The sequence below is a fragment of the Pinus tabuliformis genome, chromosome 8 (genome assembly GCF_031772625.1).
Source record: "Pinus tabuliformis cultivar Carrire ecotype Pingquan chromosome 8, CPIR1, whole genome shotgun sequence".
Taxonomy (NCBI): Eukaryota; Viridiplantae; Streptophyta; class Pinopsida; order Pinales; family Pinaceae; genus Pinus; species Pinus tabuliformis.
In genome coordinates, this window is record NC_142294.1 from 60,189,408 (window position 1) to 60,197,316 (window position 7,909).

Below are 7,909 nucleotides of genomic sequence, written 5' to 3' on the forward strand. Positions count from 1 at the left end.
CAGGGTAAGGCCTCATGGCCCGAATTACAAATCGCCCTGCAACTACATTGTATCCTCTCTCCCTCTCTCACAACACAAACTCTCTTTATATAGGAAAATACAAAAGCGTGGATCATCTAGATCCACGATTTCCTCCTATAAATTGCCTAAAATCACTCAATCAAACCCCTAAATCTCTCTATACGCATACATGGCAGATAATTACATTTAATCATGCCTTATCAATTCCATCAATTTAGCTCTGTTTTAAATGGAATTTGCCCCAATTTACAATGGTTGTCCACGTTTTCCCCTTTCATAGTGTTGAATTCTGATTTTAATGAAGAGTGCTCGGATGCTCCTGCATCAGACTCCCGAGGTACAAAAATTTATGGCCTCCTAGTCATATGCTTCTCCATCCCTTAGCAATTCTACCCACATCCTTTGTGGAATTGCTTTTATGATCTTTTTGTGAGCTGCAACAAAACCTCTGCAGTAACAAGTCCTCCTTACTACACGATACCTCACCAAGCTTCTCTCCTCTGAGCTTAGTCTTTTGGCATCTCTCTGATTCTCTCTTCTTTGGAACCATATGAGCACTCCTTGCTCTAGGCTGCTGCAATCTTCTCACTTTCTTCTGCCACTATTTATACAACAATATAAGACCATAAACTCACCAATCTTCAACATAACTGTACCTCCTTCTGAACGCAAAATCTTATTCTGCTCTGATACCAAAATGATGACAGCTCAGCTGCTTTGATACAACAAAGCTGTCATTTTACATGATTCTCGTACGTGGACCTATGGGTTATGGGCCCACGTATATATTGAAAGCTTTTTAATAAGCAGACTTCACAACAAAACCCAACCAATCAAACGATAGTCCTTATGTGAATGTTTATGGCCGAAACCCAAATAAAGTTAAACCATCTTTGATAACATATCAGGTCCGCCAGAAATGTTAACCTGCGCGCACTTTCACGCGCGATTATCGTCCAATCACTCAACCAACAAACGGTTTCGATGGCCGGAACTCAATGAGGTTTTAAGCCTGTTGTATAAACCCTCATCGCGTCCGAATTTTAAATTAATGTCCGCGATTAATAGCACGCGATATGTGCCCGATCACCCCTTAAACGGACGGTCCGATCCTTCAGAACCTTAGACTCTTTTGGATGATTTTCTCGGGTCCGCTAGCCGAGATAACTTGTTCGCAAGTTTCTGCACGATCATCGTGGATCTTCTCCCATCGGACGACGATGATGTTTCCTTCGCCATTCCTCTTCCATCGTTATAATCCGTTGATCTAGACGATTAGACGGTTTCGATTGAAACGAATTCCTCGTTTGCTTTTGGTGGAATTACGTTATAACACAGAGTTAATCTGCCATACTCTGTTTAAGGCGAAGTTCATAGGAACTTCGTCTTACACTCGCACACGCAAACTATCAACTTACAGTAAAGAACGTATATGTAAACAATACACAGACACACGAAATCCACATAACAAACATATTTCGATTATATACAAAACTAGATTACAGACTAAGGCCTCACAGCCCGAATCACAAATCTCCCTGCGACTACATTGTATCCTCTCTCCCTCTCTCACAACACAGACTCACTTTATATAGGAAATTACAAAAGCGTGGATCATCTAGAACCACGATTTCCTCCTATAAATCGCCTAAAATCACTCAATCAAATCCCTGAATCTTTCTATACGCATACATCGCAGATAATTACATTTAATCATGCCTTATCAATTCCATCAATTTAGCTCTGTTTTAAATGGAATTTGCCTCGGTTTACAATAGTTGTCCACGTTTTCCCCTTTCACAGTTTTGAATTCCGATTTTAATGAAAGGTGCTCGGATGCTCCTGCATCAAAATTTAAATGAAAATAGTCGTCATTCTTTCCAAGATGCTAGAAGTGAAAGAGGATGAATTTGAATTTGTAATCATGCCATCAATAAATGTTCTCCTAGTTTATTTCCCAAAGATCAACTATTGGAGGATGCCATCATTAGTCAAGATACTTGTTCCTCATTATTAATTGAAACAAGGCTTGCAACAATGAACATGACTTTGTCTTAGATTATATTATAATCCATGTTCACGTTCATATTTTTCAGAGAAACATGCAATGGTCGTTGATCAAAATATGCAAGGAGAGGAAACAAACTCACAAGTTAAATCACTAGAGCCTACCATTCCAAGAAATACATTTCATCTTCTTTATTCTTCTACCTATTATTCATTGTATTCTAACATATTTAATGCTATGCAACCGCGCTTTTCTGAATATTTTGAATTTAATTCTGCATTGTCAAACTATAATCGGGTAAATAATATAGAAGATAAAGGAGAGAATAATATCCCATCCCATGAACCTATTACTTCTTCTTATGATTAATTATCTCTAGGAAGGTTAGGGAATGATTTAAATGTGTCTCAGATAGCGTCTTTTATTAATTTTCCTCAAATGGTGGTTTGAATAAGAAGTTTATTTTCATCAAGATAATTAATCAAATATTGCTATTAGCTGCCATCGTGATTCTAGTTATAAAAATTATACACCAAGTGACGATGGTTAAAAAATATTAGTTAATCTTATTGCTTCATCTCAATTGTTAATTTTGGAAAATGTGAGCATAGCAAGAATCGTCGAGAAAATGGGACACTTCCTCAATCTAAAACTATGATAAGTTCTCAGTCTCTTGATGTGATTTCTGAAATGAATCCTAATAATGGTATCAATATTCTTTTCTAAGATTCCATTCATTATGATCAGAGACCTTTTTCATCAGCAAATTCTTTTAAACAATTCTATGTTAGTACATACTAGGATATGATTGGAGATTGGCTTGAGTTGTATGATTAAGCAAAGTTATTAAAGAATGGTAAGGTTATACTTGTAGTGTGTATTAATGAAGATCATGGAAGTGAGTATGTCTTATTTATTTTATATTTTGAAACACTCCAATTCATTTTACTAATCAAGAACTTCTTTGTCATTCCAAGATTGGAGCTGCTTCAATGGTTACATTGGAATTATAACTTCAATTAATATTGTGACCATTGATTAATTTAGAGTAGGATAATCAGGTTAGTTTTGTTTAGATAGATTGTTATTTTGTTTGCTTGAATAATGCAAGTATGTTAATGTCGAGCTGAAGATGAGTCGCCATCACGATAACATCAGGGAAGTTTACTTATCTTTGTTTCCTGCACTTTCTATATTCTTGTTAATTATGTTTAATGCAATCTTCATCCTAAGAATATGAAACCTTAAAAAATGGAATTTTAAGGAAGTGAGATTAGTTTTAGATATGAAACCTTAAGAAATGGAATTTTAAGGAAGTGAGAATAGATTTTTTAAGGAAGTGAGATTAGTTTTAGATATGAAACCTTAAGAAATGGAATTTTAAGGAAGTGAGAATAGTTTTAGATTCACAAGTGAAAGTAGGAGCGTTGAATGGAAGCAAGGACTAACTCAAATTGTGCAATAACCCAGTGAGAAGTGTGCTAGAGAGAGGTAACCAAAACAAATCTAAATAGAATCCAATTTGATTATCGCATACAAAATTCACGCTTGAGATGTCTACAAGCAGTCAAGAACAAGGATAGATTCTCAGTAGAAATAGAGGTGGTTGATGTCGGATTCCGAAGTCAATTACAACAATGAAAAGAAACAAATGTTCAACCCAGATATTCTAGGAGTTAAATAAGGTATAAAACTACTGTTCATTGGTTCAACCTAGATATTCTAGGAGTTAGATTAGGTATAATCGAACCAAATCAATGTATTAATCAAGATATATGGATTGCATCATCCTGACAACACAGGACAGGCTGCCATAGGTCCAGTAGCATGTAGTGATGGAAACGGATGTTGGCACTGGTAGGTGAAAGGATAATGGAAGTCCATTGCTGCAATCTCTTAAAAAAAAATTATCTGACCATTTAATGCATGCACTTTGATTCACAGTTCAAAATTAAGATTGAAAAAGTTGATTATGACCTCATTTTCGTAATAAAGCAACTTTTGCAACCACCAAATGAAGCCTTGTGTAAATAAGACAAAGACAATGGTCCTACATTATCAAGACAAGGATTACTATTACTTACAATAGACCCGTAGGTCTATCAATCTCACAAGTACTTGGGTATCTAGGTCTATGAATCTCATAAGCACTTGGGTATCTAGCCTTGCATTTGTCTCTACATAAAACTATAACTCTGTGTAGAAAAAATAACGATAGGTGACATGAAAGGTCCAACATTCGCTTCCATCACTACGTGCTACTGGACCTATGGCAGTCTGTCCTGTGTTGTCAGGACGGTGCAATCCATATATCTTGATTAATAAATTGATTTGGTTCGATTATACCTAATCTAACTCCTAGAATATCTAGGTTGAATAGTCGTTTTATACCTTATCTAACTCCTAGAATATCTAGGTTGAACAGTAGTTTTATACCTTATCTAACTCCTAGAATATCTAGGTTGAACAGTAGTTTTATACCTCACCTAACTCCTAATATCTCGATTGAACATCTCTAGGTTGAACATTTGTTTCTTTTCATTGTTGTAATTGACTTCGGAATCCGACAGCAACCACCTTTGTTTCTGCTGAGAATCTATCCTTGTTCTTGACTGCTTTTAGACATCTCAAGCGTGAATCTTGTATGTGATAATCAAATTGGATTCTATTTAGATTTGTTTTTGTTACCTCTCTCTAGCACACTTCTCACTGGGTTATTGCACAATTTGAGTTAGTCCTTGCTTCCATTCAACTCTCCTACTTTCACTTGTGAATCTAAAACTAATCTCACTTCCATAAAATTCCATTTTTTAAGGTTTTTGCCATATTATTATTACTGCCTTCATTTTCACTACTAACCTGATAGCAAGCATTTTTTCAAACAAGTTATTCTCTTTAATTTCTTAATTTATCATCCCTTGTCATGCTTCGAAATAAATGCTCAAAATTACGTCGAAATGTATCAATTTGACTAAATATGTCATGCCCTGACACAAAACGTCCCTTTGTAAAGGTAGAATACATGTTTCAATTAACATTGTGGCAAAGGGTGTTTGTACCTTTATTCCCAATTCTACTAATACAAATCATTTATGTACTCTCTTGATTTTATTCCAAGACTTTTCTGGCAAGTATCATCTCACACTAAACAACCATATGAAATGATTCCTACAAAGCTTTTTAGAAAGTACATCATTATTTTCCATCCTTAAAGATGCTTTCATCGGCAATCGCTCTGCATAGCATATAGACCTTTCATGTCACCTATCGTTATTCAAGGCTAGATACCCAACAACCATAGAGAAATTCAAGGCTAGATACCCAAGTACTCATGAGATTCAAAGATCTACAGGTCTATTGTAAGTAATAGTTGTCCTTGTCTTAATAATGTAAGACCATTATCCTTGTCTTATTTACACAAGCCTTCATTTGGTGGTTGCAAAAGTTGCTTATTACCAAAATGAGGTCATAAGCAACATTTTCAATCTTAATTTTGAACTGTGAATCAAAGTGCATGCTTCTAGGGAAGGCTAGTTTTTGTTTTCAAGAGAAACAGAATGAAAAGTGTAGGGATCATCCAATCCAGAAACTTCCTCGAGTTGTGAATCGGAATGCATGCGCCTAGGGAAGGCTAGTTTTGATTAACAAGAGAAACAGAACAGAAAGTGTGGGGATCATCCAGTCCAGAAACTTCCTCATGTACACTGCTCATCTCAAATCAATTCTAATGGTGAATAGAAAGATCATATAAATCCAGACCTCAAAGTTGAAATAACGGAAGCAAGAGAAGTACTTGAGATCATCTGCATGGTGTAATCTCTAAATTCCAGCTTCCTTGAGTTGCGTAAGTTTTTGTCATCCACCTTGTACAACATAGAATTATGTTGAGGAATTTGCAACTCGTACAGCATTGAATTATGTTAAGGGACTTTCTTCTGCAATTTATGAAGTGATGCAACTATGACTTGGCATGAATGCAAACAGAAATGTCTCCAGACTTTTGGAATTTATATAGTGGCACCCCAGTAAAGAAATTTAATATGGCTAATCCCATAAATGCTGTAGGAATTCCAAATGCCAATCCCACCCAACATTGTCTTAAACACATACAAGAATGCTGCCTGCAACAAGAGACATAAAACTGATTGAAGAATAAAACCAATTGAATTAAGAACCCCTCTTTTTCCTTTCTGCTGGACCAATGCCATCAATTTGGTCTGCCCCCAAAAGAAAACACAGGGATTGATGCTGCCAGTTCCTGCCATCAGGTAACGTCCAAAGAAAATTACAGCATATCCAAGTGTTGTTACCTTTGGGCAGCCATTAATTGTGCAGGACTGATGTTCAAAAGCAAAAACAGAGCATTTAGTCAAAGTTGCCAATCCCTACAAAAAAGAAAAAAAAAAGGAATGATTATCAGTAGCATAATCTACACAACAGACGAATAATTAACAATAGACAAATAAGCAAGCAGGGCATTGCTTCACTGGTGACGTCAACAGAGTGTTAAACTGTTCACCAAGGTTCCGTTCTCCTTATGGTCTACCCACCTGTACAGTGGCTCGGTCATGACACAATAAGATAATGATGCGGGAAAGGAGTTTAATTAATAGTAGCAAAGGTACAAAGAGATATATCTAATGATTAACCTGCAAGCATTACAGTAATTGCTAAATGTCAGAGTACAGAGTGCTTATATACTATATAGTCAACAATAGACCAGTCAGTTATAACCAACTCAACTTCTGAGTCGTCATTATAGTCGACATACACAGCTTGTCAACCATCTGACATTAGACCCTTCCCAACATTAAACATTGCTTCGTTCTCAAAGCAGATTTGTCAAAAAGGTACATTCTCAAAATTTAAGTGCAGAACTTACATAAATTACAAAAAATTGTGGGGAGTATCAATAGAAACAACAATGAGACTGAGATGTCACAACCTGGCACGTCTGGAAAACTTGTTGCTGTGGATTAGACTGAAGAGAATCAACATGGTCTGCTACAGCCACAGGTTGCTGAGTCTGAAACTGTAACTAAATCCATGTAGTATCTGGACACTGAAACTTCTGGCAGGGTGAGAGATGCTATACCTTGTCCGGCAAGCTAACTCAATGTAGGTACAGTGGGCACATCCCTCAAACATACTTCATATACATTCTTAGCTCCGACTTGCATGGCTTCCTTAAAATTGTACCAGATATCAACAGCATATTTTGCACATTGCTTCATGCTTCGGATGTCAAACAACACATCCATTGCAACATCCATATTAGTGACTGAAGTGGACTCGAAGAATTGATGTACCTTGCAGCTAGTTTTGGCTAATAAATTTTCAGCATTGCCCATAAGTTTCTTTGGATCCTCAATTCTCTGAGCAAGGTTGCGGCCCTCATAGCACCATTCCCTTTCTTTGATTATATGTTCATCCAACTCTTTATAATGTAAGTCAAGAGTTTGCTTCAAAATAGCTTTCTGTTGCTCATTTGACTCTCTGGCATACTCATCCAAGGTATCACGAATGGACATGCGTTTGATCTCAATCTCTTTCATTTCATCACTGCAATATTCTGTCCACTTGTTGAGCACCGCTGCTGCATGATTGGCACTCACTTTCTGTTGTTGAAATAGAGTCATGAACTGCTTCAGGTCATCGTTCTCCTCAATGATATGTTTCTTCAAGGTTTCAGACATAACCATTGAATTTAGAGCATTCTTCTGGACCTTGTTCACATAGTCCAAAAGTGAATCCACAATCAAAGATATCTGTGTGATTGGCTTAAGTGAAGCATCCGGTAACTGCACTCCTTCCAAATTCTGTACAGACTTCTTGAGCTTGTTCAATACAACATTCTCCTGGACCACTAACTGATCGACT

At 36.6% G+C, this 7,909-nt stretch overlaps 1 long non-coding RNA gene across 1 annotated transcript; it reads right to left on the minus strand.

The window, feature by feature from the left end:
• Positions 1 to 6,004: 6,004 nt before the first annotated feature.
• Positions 6,005 to 7,140, minus strand: LOC149234143 (uncharacterized). The gene is made up of 2 exons (XR_016246073.1): positions 6,580 to 7,140; positions 6,005 to 6,414 (listed from the first exon to the last, which is right to left on the minus strand). It is a non-coding gene; the product is annotated as an uncharacterized LOC149234143 (long non-coding RNA).
• Positions 7,141 to 7,909: the final 769 nt, after the last annotated feature.